Below are 15,349 nucleotides of genomic sequence, written 5' to 3'. Positions count from 1 at the left end.
TAATTTCCTCAAATATTAAAAGTTGTCTCTGACTACAATGCTTGTGCCATTAAATACATTTTTAAAATGTAATGCACCAGAAACAAAATGATTTGTCGATTACTTCATAAGTCAAATCAACAGAAAAATGATCTGCGGCTATTTTATAATGGATTAACTGTTAAAGATTTTAAACTGTGAGGATTTGCTGTTTTTCTTCATCTTTTGTGATAGTAAACTGAACATCTTTAGTTTTTGGAGTGTTGGCTGAACAAAACAAGCTATCTAATGACGCCCCCCTGGGCTTTAAGATCGTGTAAAAGGCATTTTTCCTTATTTTCTGACATTTTATAGACGAAACGATTAATCAAGAAAATTATCAACAGATTAATTGATGATGCAAATAATCGTTAGTGGCAGTGTTCTAATTTACGAATGATGAATATTTTCTTGAACCAAATTACATTTTGCTAATTACATTATTATAAATATATATTAATTACTGTTTTTCATTCAGATAAAATGTCACCTCAGTGCAGTTTCTAAAACAAATAAGATGTCACCCAGTTTCATGAAGCCGAGGTCTTTGAATGTACTTAGATTTGGGCTAAGACACTTCACAGACATTAGCTTCTGTTTTTGTAACAACCCCAACTCATTGTTTTGATCTAAAATGACAGAATGGAAAGGGAGGGTTTATTAAACAAGTTATTTAAAAAATTAAACACAGTTTTGGATGGTTGAAAGTGATAGTATTAGTTAGTTTCTTTGCGTTTCTTTCTCTTGTTGAAGATGACTTCTAACAGATGTCAGTACCTGAGATATAAAAAGTGGACGTGGTGAAGAGTACAGTAAAAGTTCACTGAGGAAAAAATAATTGCAGAAAGGACAGTTAATATTAAAAAGAACATATTGGCTTTATAAACCAGCAGCAGTGCAGACTCTGGTTCTCCTTTCCTGATGTACGAGCAAGAAAGTCAGCATCCGCTCAGCTCCTTCTACTGTAAACCCTCCAGTGTTGAAAAAAAAAAAAATTTGAAAAAAAAAAAAAAAAAAGGGGAAGAAAGAAGAAGAGAGGAAGAGAGGAAGGAAGAAATTGAAAAAGAAGAAAAACAGAGGAAGGAAGGGAGAGAAGACAGATGGAGACAGATGGAGACAGATGGGCAAAAAGACGAGTACGGAAAGAGACGGGAAGAGAGAGCTGAAAGGAGAAGAAGAGGAGATAGAGGGATAGATAGAGTGAGGAGAAGGAGGTGTACTGTAGGAGATCCAGCTGACATTAGCTGGTGAGTTTATGAGATGTGGTGATTAGCCAAATCCTGCTAATCAATGACACATTCACATGGGTTCCTGCTCTGTTGCTAAACACTAATTGGTCTATTCTGCAGCAAATAAGAAGATGCCGTTTCCCACTTCACTGTAAGCAACGTGAGCTGACACAGGGGCACATATGGGGGCACACACACACACACACACACACACACACACACACACACACACACACACACACACACACACACACAAACATGTCAAATGTTACTTGCATGCACATACTGTACATCTGTAGAAGATTTTGGTACATAAAAAGGTCAAATTGAGACTGATTCAATTTGAGAGTGGATGAAGAGCAGAGGATCCTGCTTGACTCAGTCTAACAATAAGGAGAGAATGGGGTCCTAGAGCAGACCAGTTGAACCAGCAGAAAGGTGGGGGTGAGGAGGGCTTTTGGGGGGGGGGGCTGAAGAAGGAGCCCTAAATTCAATTTCACTTTGTTGAGTATTTAGATAATGTCTCCTAATGTAGTGATTTTCTCCAGCCGTGAGTGGATCCACAGTGTAGCTGCAGCAGTCATTAATCACAATGCAGCAGCAGTGCCACCAATGTCCAAGCACAGGCACTGCATCACTAAGCTGCAGGCTGAAACCATACACCTGAAGACTTGACACAGGGACCAAAACTGCAGCTGTACTGAATACGGAAGTGTCGGGATATTAGGTTTTTTTTTCTGGTAAAATGGACAAATTTAACTAATGATTATTTGCTCATTAAATGTCAAAAAATAGTGAAAAATGACCAAAACACTTTCCTAAGGGTTAAGATTATGCAACCAAATTGCATATTTTGTCCATCCACTCCTACAAAATCCAAAGATATTCACATACATTTCCATAAGAAAAGAAAAACAAAGCCTGACAAATGAGAGGTTCGAACTATAGGGAGTGTCTGGATGGTATTTTTGCTTAAAATATTACTTAAACAATAAATCACTTTGCAAAATAGTTGCCAATTACTTTTCTGTCTATAGACTAAACGATTACTCAGCTACTCATTGCAGTTCTACATACGTGCATAAACTGTACATAAACCACTACTCTACGTATATAAACTAACTATTACACTACCCATACAATATTTATTCCAGCAGTATTTGCAGCCTTAAACGCCCTTGCAACATTTGTATCCCTGTTTTAGTTTGCAGTAACAATTTAATGTGTATTTAGATGTTGTTGACGATTTGTTGTTCTTATATATAAAAAGTGTGTGTGTATTTTTCACCTACATGGTAGTACATAACGGTTTTATGTTCATCTTTGCTCAGCTTTGGTGCCCTTGATTTGGCTGAATGTCTACTTTATGTGTATGTTGCTGAACACTGTTCTTGTTACTAAGCGTTCAGTAAAAAATCCAGAGTCAAATTCCTTGTGTGTGTAAACATGCTTTGACAGTAAAGCTGATTCTGATTACAGAGAAAAGGAAGCCTCATACTACTTGAGTTATTCACAGACATGCTGATTCTATATTATGAGACATTGATTTAAGTTTAATATTTCACAAACAATTATACCTGCAGTATGTTACTAATAAAACCTGCCAATAAATATTATAAAGTAATTTAGTCCCTCAAAAACATACATATGGAATATTTCTGTTAGTATATAAATTAGCCAGAAAAATAATCAACAGCAATTTTGATGAACCAATCATTTATCAAGTAAAAATGCCAAAGATTCTGTGATTCCGCTCCAATGCTGTTTTGTTCTGTCTTATATCATTATAAATTGAATATCTTTAGATTTTGAACTGTTTGTCGGAAAAAACAAGCAATATAAAGATGCTGGTTTGGGCTTTGGGAAATAGAACAGGCGTTTTATGGATCAAATAGTTAGTTTATTAATTTAAAAAAAAAAAATCAAAAAGAGTAATCAGTGAAAATAATTGTTAGTTGCAGATATTCACTTGCTATGGAACCGCTCACCTTAGAGGATGGTATTGTCATAATATCACATACGCATCTCTCCGTCTCTATCATACAGTACAATCATGCACACATACAGCACATCCACACCCAAAGCACGATAGGGACGGTCAATGCGGGGTGTATTCCTCTCTCAGTGAGTGTCGGTGGTTAACAGTGCTTTGCATTGAAGAGGACGACAAGAGGAGGGTACACTCAAACACATGACTGTTACTACCTAAATATTAGTGCAGGGACTCTCCCTCCCTCTCTCTCACCGAGTCTGCCTCAGTATGTGATAGTGTGTCTGTGCACGTGTGTGTGTGTGTGTGTGGATGTAATTATGTGCAGAGGAGAGGCTGTTTGGGGTAAATAGAGTTCCAATTATTCCTTAACTTGTTAGATTGTCAGCCCCACTAACACACAGGGCCAGGAGTGGACAAAAAAAAAAACAGACCGAGACAGACAGATAAGTACTACATTTAGCGACAAACAGTGGCACACATTTAACTCAAACCTAAATGCCTAAATTTCTCTATGACATGTATTATCAGAAATTTGATTTTATTTACCGTCACTCAGTTTTAATGGTTCTGTACTAGTAAAAGAGACACTAATATATTTAATTCCAAATTTTTTGTTTTTTACCCCTTCATTTTAAATTACAATAATAGTAGAGCCTGTGACCCTGAAAAGATTCAATTGAAAAGTAATGAATGAATGGATTTATGTGAAGGTATATTTTGTTGTTACTTTTTTTCAAACCCCCTCGGATGTACAGGGAGTGTTTAAAGCAGGTGCTGAAATTACTGCTATAAGTGATTTGATTGCTGTGTGTCAAGACATGATAACATTGACTTGATTTAATTTGTGACACACTTGCTGTTTACAGCTGTTTGACAGAGCTGAAGTGTAATGTTCCATCAGCAGCAAATGGAGAAACCCATTCAACACCAATACTGCCACATTAGAGACAGGAAGTACATTTTATTTTCCCTCAGTATTTTCTAAACGGCCTCATAGCAAAACTGATGACTAGCTTTTTGCATTTTCCTGCAAAGATTTTAAGTGGGAGGAGTGTATTTCAAACCTATTTTTGAATATACTCACTACATTTAGCACAAATTGCATTGTATTTTGTCAATCAGAATTTTTGAATGTAAAGATCGTTAAAGCATCAAAATAAAATTACATAAACATATTTTATCAAGTGTTCAATTTTGGCGTGATGCCTCATTATATCAAATACTCTCTGTAGAAATATTACAGCATTTTTCCCTCTCCCACTTTCACTTGCTGTATTTTACACATGCACACACAAACACCCACACACTACAGGCTAATAATGTTATCAGCTCAGATCACCAACTCAGCAGATTTCAACTGCATGTCACCTACGATAACTCAACACACACACACACACACACGCACACACACACACGCGCGCGCAGGACTTCTGTGCCCCTTGTCAATAGGACGTTAAGAGTTTTGGCACTAATGACCAGTGTAGAGATAAGAGAGGAGAGGTTAATGTGTTGCTGTGGGTGATCAAGATAAGACCGATCCCTTCAAGTCTGCAGACAATGAGACAGTGAGACAGTGAGAGAGGATACAAAAACCAGAGTCAAAGTAGTTTAAAAAAAAAAAAAAAACACAAAACAGAAAGAAGCAAAAACATTCTTGACGTGAGACAACTTGGAAGTCTTTTTATGTAACACTAACTGCCATGCATAAATTATTGTTTATCATATTTGATGTATGAATAAGTGGATTCATTCATTCAGATTCAGTCCATCAGTGCTGTGCACATAAATATTCACACAGCACAGCAGAGAACTATACACTAAAAACTTAATAGCCACCACCAACCAATCGAGCCTTTCAGTGTATGGGTTATCAGTGCAGCTCAAAAGACAAACCAAATATACGACCCTGTCTCGCACACAAAAGGGCATTATTTGAAAGCTTTCTTTGTGCAGATCAGGATATGTGTGTTTACATGTGAATACAATATCTACAGTATGTGTGTGTAAGTGTGCATATCTGGTGATTTGTTTGTTCAATTTATTCGTAGCAGGGGTAGATACACTTTATTGAGATTGCTATTGAAGTACTTGTTCAGCCTCAACAGACACTCAATGCATGCATATATGTATCTATACTTAAAAGCCACACACACACACACACACACACACACACACACACACACACACACACACACACACACACACACACACACACACACCCCTTCCTCCCTGTGAGTGAAAGTAGCATAAAATGGCTGCCCCCCATCTGTGTGGCCGGCTGGGTCGGCTGACATTTGGACACTTGTCAATCATCTCTTTCAATAGCCAAGCGGCAGGAAAAATGGAGTCGGGGGGTCAGCAACTCAGTGTATCGCCATGGCAACAACTGCACTGAAGTTCATATGCCTGCTGGGACTGTAGTTCTAAGTGCATGCATGTTTGTGTGTGTGAGTGTGTGTGAGAATGTCCATTTTTGTTTTCTGGTGAGAGAGAGAGAGAGTTTGTGTGTGTGTGTGTGTGTGTGTCCCCTTGTGTGTCCAATTGTTCCGAATCAGCCAGAGGCAAATACTCCTCCCATTTTAGCTCTGCCACCTCTCACCTTGCAACCTCACATGAAGCTTTAGTCTTTTCTCCCTCCTTGCCTCTCTCCCCTTTTTAATTTATTTATTTATTTTTTTTTTTAACCTTCCTCCTCTAAACAGCTGGTCAAGGAACAAGGCCCTCCAGGAAGTACAGCATCCAAAAAGAGAGTACTTAACCTTTCCCCACCTTGGCCTCTCCCTGTCTTTGCTCCTCTGCCTCTCTTCACTTTCCTCTTCCTTGCCAGTGTGTTTCACTCTGATCCTCCACTTGCACCTGCACTACATCTAACTGCTTTCTCATCTTTAATAGTTGTTCTTTCATCTGTTCGCCAGCGCTGCATTTGGACATGTTGAGTGGGTGAGAAGTGTACATGTGTTATCCCACATTGGGGTTCACATGTACAACTAGTCCTGTGTTCAGCTAGGAACAAGAAAACAGGGTGACTGAGCAGGCAAACACAGCCACAACAAACTATGTGGAGTCAGCGCCAGTGGTGGTCTGTTTATGGGATGAATACGGAGGATAATTTGTGTTCTCAGGCGGGGAAAATAGCTCAGATTGAGCCTCGGAGGACAATCCACTGACCCGTTTACCGAACACTTATCGCAGAGAGGTTCACCAGCACTATTCATCCTCCCGGGGCTCCAGCAGCCAGAAAACAAGCAGGCAACTAGTCCCTCCTATCTACCCAGACTTTAATGACAGCACAGTGTGCAGTGACAGCAGCCACACAGAAATGAATTCAATACAATGCTTCAAATAGCTTGAAAACCTGTAGCTCTTGGAATAAACAACTTTAATGACAATGTTGTCATACACAACATTTACACAGCAGTTTGTTGCAGATTTTAGGGATTTGACGATAGTTTAGTTAGAGGGCTAAACGCCAAACTTCTGTTGCATTAGATTTTGAGCACAATTGTGTTTCTTTTTGGCACTACAAAAAACACTTCTTGGAAAACAAAACACTGGCCAACTGAGAGAGAGGGAGAGAGAGAGAAAAAAAGTACACAGGTTGCTAGATGTATGTAAATTTTGTGTCCTTCATCTTCCTGTAACTAGTGACTTTTATGAGTAAAGTAATAGCTGTTTGATGTGGATTAACATGCTCCATTACCCCAATGTACCAACACTGCCAGAATCATTACAGGGCACACACACAGACAGAAATACGCTCCATGACACAGACACCAACACGGCTCCATCCAAATCTCCCCAACAACGTGTGCACACGCACAGTTCTTCGTCCAACACTCTCCCTCTTCCCATTCCCATCAATGGACAAGGCCTGACTGGAATTGCGTAATTCTGGGGGATAATTCATGGATAATTTTGGGATAATCTCCAGCAAACCATTCGGAGCGCTGCCACCCAGTTTGCCCGCAGCCTGATTACCAGGCTCTGAATGCCAGCCACTTGTAGTGACCAGCACCGCCAGCAACCACTTTGCTGTATGCAAATAAACAAAATAAACAAGGACCTACAGCAGGGAAACATCCAGCTCTGCTTGCACAGATAGTCGCTAAATACTGCAGGTTAAAGAGGTAAAAGACACACACAAAGGAGACAAACAAACCCAAAACACATGAATGTAAAGACATATTGTGATATGCAAAAGCATGCATGTGGAGAGCATACACAACCTGCCTCTTCCGACACACACACACACACACACACACACACACACACACACACACAGACAACTGAGAGGTTTTTTTATTATGTGTGATTGCCATCTCGTGGTAGGAGTAACCATGTAATTAAGAATAAATACATGACTTTTACTGTGACATGCAATCAAATATTCTACTTTACATTCTAATCTATTCTTAGCTTAGGCCAAAACACAAAGGCAATTTCTCTGTTTCTCATTCAGGGACTTTGGACCAAGCTGCCTGCTGACTAGCTAGTGAAAGTAGAGTTATTTAAAATATCTAAAGCACTGCTAAAGCATTAACAACAGAGCATTAGCTCTAATTCACTGTTGCATGATATCTTCATGTTATGTTTATATCTTCACATTATTCAGATCTATAATAATTTGCATAAACACCATGCATACACACAAGCAAGTAAACTGAGAGAATATCATGACATTCTGTATGTTAAGCTTTACCCTGAATTTGGTCTAATGTTGGAAATGCATGAAGTGCTGCAAATCTGGTTCATATGTTGATAAATACTGACATCTAGTGGCTCAAACCAAAAATGTACAGTGGCAGGAGTCAAAGAATCACTCGTTTGGATCTAAGTAAATACCACCACCTCTTGGCCAATACACCCATGTAACAACAACCAACAAGGAGGCAGCTAAATATTTATTTTATTTTTTTTTTTTTTTTTAAACACAATCTTTTGGTTAATAACCGTTTCCTGATTTTTCTTACATGAATACATAACTTTAATTTCTTCTAAGAACATTTTACTCTTCCCATATTAATCATAAACTTAAAAAGAGCTGATGTGTCGTGTGAGGATACAAAGTGATAATGTTAACTCTCCTCTAACACCATTGCTAATTATATAACAAGTTATTCTCTATTGTACTCAATGTTCCACATCAAGTTTCACACGCTCTCTCTCTCTCTCTCACACTCACAGACAGACAGACAGACACACTGAGGACACTCATTGACAATGCATTCCCTAGCCCCTTTACCCTAACCTCAACCATCACAACTGAATGCCAAGCCCCAAACCCTTACCCTTACCCAAACCTAATTCTAACCTGAACCCTAAAACCAAGTCTTGGTGGTCTAGCCAAAATGTCCTCACTTTCCCTAAATGTCTTCACTCTGTAAGGTCTATAACTCAAACTAGTCCTCACAAAAGTTATAAGTACAAGTACGTACACACACACACACACACACACACACACACACACACACCTGTGTGCAGCTTAAACATATTAACACAAACAGGTAAACTGTTTGTCACTGTGGGTGCTCCACTGTGGGTGAAACATCTGTAAAAAATGTTATCATATAAAACCTGCCATTTGCAGTTCTCACCATTGTTCTGTTTGATATTCTGCACAGTCTGCACCTTAGTGACTCCTTCACTGCTAATAAGTTGCACACAGTGTTAACAGAATAACTTTGATGTTTTGTTTCATAAAAAAAATAAAAATAAAAAATTGGTGGGGACTTTGGACCACAGCTAAGCTATGTGGATCATTTCTCGCACTTGAATTTTGTATATTCCTCCATGCTGTGTGCATATGCAAGTCCTTCCTGTCAGTGTAGCAGCACGCAAACACTCCTGACACACTCAGACAGACAGACACAAACACAAAATTTAGTTCAAGTCTAACCAAAAAGTGCCATTTTAAGTTTACTCACCATTAATTAAGAGCTCTATCTCTTACGCAGTAAAATCAAATCAGATGTGCTTACAGTTTCAGTTTTGCATTCATGTCCTCAACATCTTCTGCCTCCACTGCCACAAAACTCTGTTCAGGATATGTTGTTAGTCAAAAATTTTGCAAAAAAGGACAAAAATTGGAAGTCGATATTGCAGCAAAGAGGAAGTGTCTTCCCAAAGCATCCAGAGGAATGGGTGCCTCCAGTCCACCAGTTTGTAACAATAGCTCTCCAAATAAAATGGTAAAAAGCCTGTAACATGAACTGAAACAGCTGCTCAGAGCAAATACAGGAGGCAGGGGCTCCTCAGTCAGCCCGTCACTCCACAGAGCACCTAAGTCCAGTACTTTCTTGGTCCTGCTGTTTGAGTACATCAGAGAAACTTACTTCTTTATGAATGTGTAGACTCAGCTGAAGATCCACACAGGGAAGCAGCTTTGACCTGTACGATTACAGATGATAAGAATGAGAGATAATCTAGACTGACTGATGCAAGTGGTAAGAAAGCTCACCTGTTTTTCTTAGCCACCCATCATGTCTCCAGGCAGTGAAAGCCCTTCTGTCAGTTTTAAACCACCGCAGGCACACTGGTCTCCTCTCCTCTCTCCTCTTCCCCCTCGCCTGCTAGACATTGACTGCTTTTGCTCTGCTCTATCTCAGCACTTGACCAATCCACTCTATCAGCTCCACCACTCTAAGCTCCACACAGATTTGCACTGTGCAACCTATTCATTTTTTATAATACTCTCACCCACTTGCCTTCTCCCCCCACTGCTGCCAAACCAGTCACCTGTAGGATTTGAGGTACTCAAAACCATTTCCCAATCTCCCGCCCCTGTCGCCTCGTTCTTGTCTTGTCTATCTCTCCTATTCCCATAATTTTCACCTCCGTCACTCCCACTCACTTTTCACTCCTACCCACTTTTAGTCCTTTCACTTCCTCTAATAAGTCCTCTGCCTCTACCCAACCATTACCAATTTTCTCTGACCCACTATTTGTTATTAGCCCCTTGTCTTCCTCCTCCCCTTCCTCTTATCCCTCCACTCTCCATCCCTGTCTCTGCCTATCCTCCTTATATATCCTCAGCCTTCGCTTTGCCTTCTCCCCATCTCCAGCGGCATGAATATATTATTATCTACACAATGGGGCCCTGCTTATTGTTTATGAATTACCAGCCTTGCGGCCAAACAAAGCCTATTTTCATAAGAAACCTCCATTTCATTTCAGCTCCAATTAGATTGGGGGCTAAAGAATAGGAGTCCTCAGGCCTCAGCCCCTAAGGATGGCAGGTCCATTCAGCTTCATTCAATGGGGCCTTATTGCTTTCCCTTACAAAAGAGCACGTGGACGGGCTTTCAGACTGAAACACCAACCAAAAATGACTCGGAGACAGTACTGTACAATAACAAATCTTTAAAGAAAGGACACTGAGTGCTTATCCTCCCATCCATCAATTCATCCCTCACTCTTCGCTTTCTTCTTATCCTCTGTTCGTATATTGTAAGACCTGGACATTAATGACAGACAGTTGAAAGAGAAAGGGAGTGAAAGAAAGAGAAGAAGAAAGAGGCAGAGCAGCTCAGTTTTTCACAATACATGTCAAGTCTAAATGATCACTGGCTGCTGAATAGACAGAGGGAAGGGAGACGAAGTGAGTCGTGTGTATGTATGTGTATGTGTGTGTGTACATCTGATTGATTCTCTGCTTTGAAAAGAGAGAGAAAAGAGTGAACGAAAGAGAGAGAAAGACCTTGATGCTTTTTCTGAGCTCCACAATAGTCGGGGGGTCTGCGCAGCATTGTGGAGCACCCACAGTGACAAGCTGTCACTCCATCCTGGTAGGAAGAAAGAGGCAGAGAGAGTGAAGAGAGACTGGGGCAGGTCAGAACCTTGATAATACACGTCTGCCTCCTCAGTTCACGAGTTTCTCACCCACCAGACACTTGACATGAAGAAGAAGGCTCTTGAGTTTGTCCCGGTAAGGTGAGGGTAAAAATAAAGGAAAGTTGGAGCCCAAGCGTTACAGCAATTTGTACTTCTGTACCTCCACCTGGAAAGCAGGTGACAGTAGCTAAGAGGTCCAGGTAAACTTCCTAGTCTCAAGGCGAGGGCTCTTTTTAATACTCTGGTTCATTATTGGGGACTGAGTGGCAGTTGGCCGGCCAGACACTGCGAGAGTCAGGCCAGCAAGGTCAGAGCACGACAGCGCTGGCCTGGCTTTATCTACCGGGATCTGCTTCACAGGATGAATGCGAATTGTACCTTTGTTCCTCTAAGGGAATATTCAACGTGAAACAAAAGGCAACTGTTTTCATTACTAATGAGGGGACAAGGTGAGTCACAGCGAAAAGGTTGACATCTGTGCTTATTCATCGAACAGCAGCAAAATGGGATCATTTCCCCCACAAAGCTTGTCAGGATTATCAGGGCACACAATAGATTTCAAAATGCAGGGCATTTCAAAAAGAGACGGCATACGCACAAACACACACAAACTTACTGTACACACACTCTTGAGCATGAATGATTTTGTTAGTCACAGACAAGAACCAATCAATATTACTGCCACACAAATATATGTTCTGGACTTTTGTGCGGCTTTCATTTAATTCAAGATGCCACTATGGGTCTTTTTTATGTTTTAACTGAAGTCAGCCAACTTGTGTGGAACTCATTTATAATGTGAACACAGAACATGTAGTCACATCTTTCTGGCTTCATCACTTCCTTCAAGCATTACATAAATTTCAAGCACAGCAGAGACTGCGGAGTGATGATGACGAACTATCTGAGAAACTCCGCTCACGGGTGGATAAAGCAAGTAGGACTTAAGGCAATGTGAGCTATAGCAGCAGTAAGAGTAAGTGTTTTCACAAATGTTTCAGTGGAGCTTGTAAACAGACAGGGGCAGCGTAGCAGATCAAGCACATAAATAGATATAAAAAATATATTACAAAGGCTGCTTTGCTGCAGGAGCAAGCAGCAAGTCAGTCAGTCAACTCACGATGAATAGTTTTAATCAGATGATAACTGACATCCGTGCCCTAAACTTATCCATACCAACAAGCACACACCAAGCTCAGCACAGTACGGACTGGGGCGTGACAATAATGAATTCTACAACACAACCACTGTTGGAAACCTCAGACCATCAGGGGAATATGAAATATAAATCCCTATGCATCAATCGTTATGTGCACTTATATGCAGCAGCAGACTCAGACACTGAACCTATGCTGCAGATAAAAGGCTATGCACACCCCCACAGCTGTTTTCAGCTGCTCTGACGAGCTCTCTGCTCAGGTTGAAGGTGGCTAGAGTTGTGCTTGAAATAACATCACGGCGCCGGAAATCCGTGCATCAGTATGAGTGATAAAAGGTGCAAGTTGTCCTGCCCTCACCGGTGTAACAAAGCGGGTGAGTGAAGGAGATGTAAATGAGGTAAAGTCTGTTCCACGCCCACACAGTCCTGAGAAGAGTTGTAATCAGTTAAGTGATAGGTGTGTAGGAGCTTTAAATTTAACCGTATACAGTACGCCTTTTTCTCGGCATATATTTGACTTGTCATAGCAGGAAATGCACAGGTAAAACAAATTTTGTTAACAATGGCTCAGTCCTATCAAGTGTCCCGTTAAGCTCTGACAGTGAGCCAGCGTGCACAATACCAGGACCCTGGAATTAGGTCACCCAAATTGAACACAGTCGTTTTTTACTGTTATCACATTACACCTGTGCTTCTCCTGATATCACAAGTCAAAATGTCTGCTGTGAAAAGGGTCTATTAAACTTACAAACTCTGTTGCTTGAAGCAGGCCAGTTTCTTCTCATGAAGTGTTATGTGGTGCTGATAAGCAACAGATGACCATCAGTACATGTGCTCTAATCAATATTTTTATATTAACAAAGATGGCCGTGCAAACTGGCAACAGTGTCACTACTAAGCACAGGTGAGCTGTGTGACAATGAAGAGCAACAATGTGGCCAGTTTGAGGAGCTGTATTTTCCCAAATAACTTTCAGTTAAAGAAGGAGCTTACAACAACAAAACAAATTTCACTAAACATAATTCACATCATAAAGAGCAGGACAATGAAAACTCTTTCAAGGCAAATAGCATTAAAGTGCCCTGATAATGAATCCAAAAACAGTCCCCGTAGTGAGTTTTTTCTTGATTTCCTCCCAGACAGGGAATTTGAATGTCCTCAATGCCCATAAAGCAAAGGAGGCTGACCGATACTGGATTTTTGGATATCTATCTATCTATATCTATATCTATCTGTCTCTATATCTATATATAAAAATAAACATTATATAGGTTTGTAGGTTGTTGGTACATTTGTAGTGTAGATGATAGGTTTTGCTCCGTTTGCTGTTTTTTCTGTTCACCTGCCCAGGGACAACAAATGGGAACTAGTTACCAGTTAAATTTAGTACAAAGCATCTTTTTTCTTTGTTTGAGATTAATCTATTTATGTATTTTCACCGTTTCTAAATTACCCCAAGCATCTTTTCAGCATTATGTTCTGTAAAAAAAAAAGTTTTCATATCAATATATCTGCGATAGGACAATATCAGCCAATAAAATCGGCAAACTGATATATTGGTCGGGCTCTTAATTAACATTATGATTATAAGCACTGAAATGCTCTCATTATTCTGAATGGTATATTTTTGCTCACAAATTTGATTTTTTTGTTAATGTTTTGATTTACCAACATAAAATAAATTAGGTATGCACTTAAATAAAAGTGATATTACATATGATTTTACTTTTAACAAACTTTTCTGCCTATCTGCCTCTACAGTATATCAACAACGGACCAAATGACCACAGCATTTTGAGGGTTTTCGGGTCTATTGCTTAACTGATTTTGGTTTTAAAAATCATTCACACCAGCCTCTAACTTGTAGTTCCGAGTCTGAGATAACAGGAATTTCTGACACAAACGATATCTCAAAGAAAAAAAAAAAAATTCTGAAAAGAACTGCAGACATGTCAACAAGTGGTTCCCAGAATGCCTGCAAATGCACCACTGCCTGCAGCTGCATCAAAGTAAAATCCAATATTAATTGATTCATGTAGCTTTATAGGAGCCACCCTCTATCTGGTTTCACTTGGTGACAAACTGCCACAAACATCTTACTCAGCAAAAGTAATTTGGACTATTTATCTGGTGTTACTACTACTAGTAACCACCTTGGAATAATGCGTGAATACTCCCAAAACTGAATAAATGGGGCGTTTTTCCCTGTTCTTCCCATTCTGCCGACATTGTGCGGATGCCGCATTACCCGTTGTGGTTCACTCTCATCAGCCTCATTTCCAGCTACAGCAAGCAGCTGTTTTCAGCAAAGAGACCCTGATAAACCCACTGTCTGCTGCACTGAACAGAAAATAGGCAAAGTTAGCAACTAGCTGGTGAAAAGAGTGGAGCATTGAGCAGGTTAAAAATAACAAAACAAAACAAAACAAACATGTATAAATACAGGGACTCGAACTGACGCACCTAAATGAAAAGGAGCAGTCATTTATGTAAATAACACCTGTGTTTTTCCTGCTATAATATCAAAAGGAGCTCAGCAGCAGCCTTAGCTTCACAATTTACTGATATTGCCAAGTACACAAACCCCCACTGAACTAAAACAAAATTTAAGAAAACAAAAAAAACAAACAAAAAATGGTATTTTGCATGTTAGCACAAACAGTACATACTTAGCTTGGTGGAGTGAAACGGTTATTCCCAGCTTCCCAGCGTTGTTGTTGTTGTTTTTTGGAAGAGGTGCTGAAGGTCCGAGGCCACCGGCAGAGAGGAAAACTCTGCTTCAAATGCAATGACGGCGCACGACAAAACCGACGAACGTCCGGAAATACTAGCAACGGCAGTGGCGAGGACAGAGAAAACTCGCCTGTTAACGTGTCATTTGCCCGAGCAGCGGCAGAGTCAGCAAATAAACATAGTGGCGGCAACATGGCCGACGGAAACGGTTTTAAATAAACCGCCGTTCGCAAAGGGTGCGTTGGATATCTGTCGAACGTACCGCGTGGGGCGGAGTAGCACGACTTGAGTTGTTCGGTCTGAACTAGTTCGCAACCAGCTGCGTAAAATCGAAGGTTTGGTTTAAAAAAAAAAAAAAATGCAAAAGGAAAAGAAAAGAATACAATA

The 15,349-nt window shown here is 40.1% G+C and overlaps 1 protein-coding gene across 3 annotated transcripts in view; it reads right to left on the bottom strand.

Annotated features, from left to right (window-relative positions):
• Nucleotides 1–15,191, bottom strand: part of sox1a (SRY-box transcription factor 1a) — an 85,752-nt gene extending 70,561 nt beyond the window's left edge. For all 3 annotated transcript variants that reach the window (XR_005709054.1, XR_005709053.1, XM_040147604.1), the window contains exon 1: nt 14,899–15,191. The gene's annotated coding sequence lies outside the window, so the exon portion shown is untranslated. The remainder of the gene's footprint in view (nt 1–14,898) is intronic.
• Nucleotides 15,192–15,349: the final 158 nt, after the last annotated feature.

Source organism: Xiphias gladius, chromosome 16, assembly GCF_016859285.1.
Source record: "Xiphias gladius isolate SHS-SW01 ecotype Sanya breed wild chromosome 16, ASM1685928v1, whole genome shotgun sequence".
Lineage (NCBI taxonomy): Eukaryota > Metazoa > Chordata > Actinopteri > Istiophoriformes > Xiphiidae > Xiphias > Xiphias gladius.
This window is presented reverse-complemented; position numbering and strand designations above follow the sequence as displayed.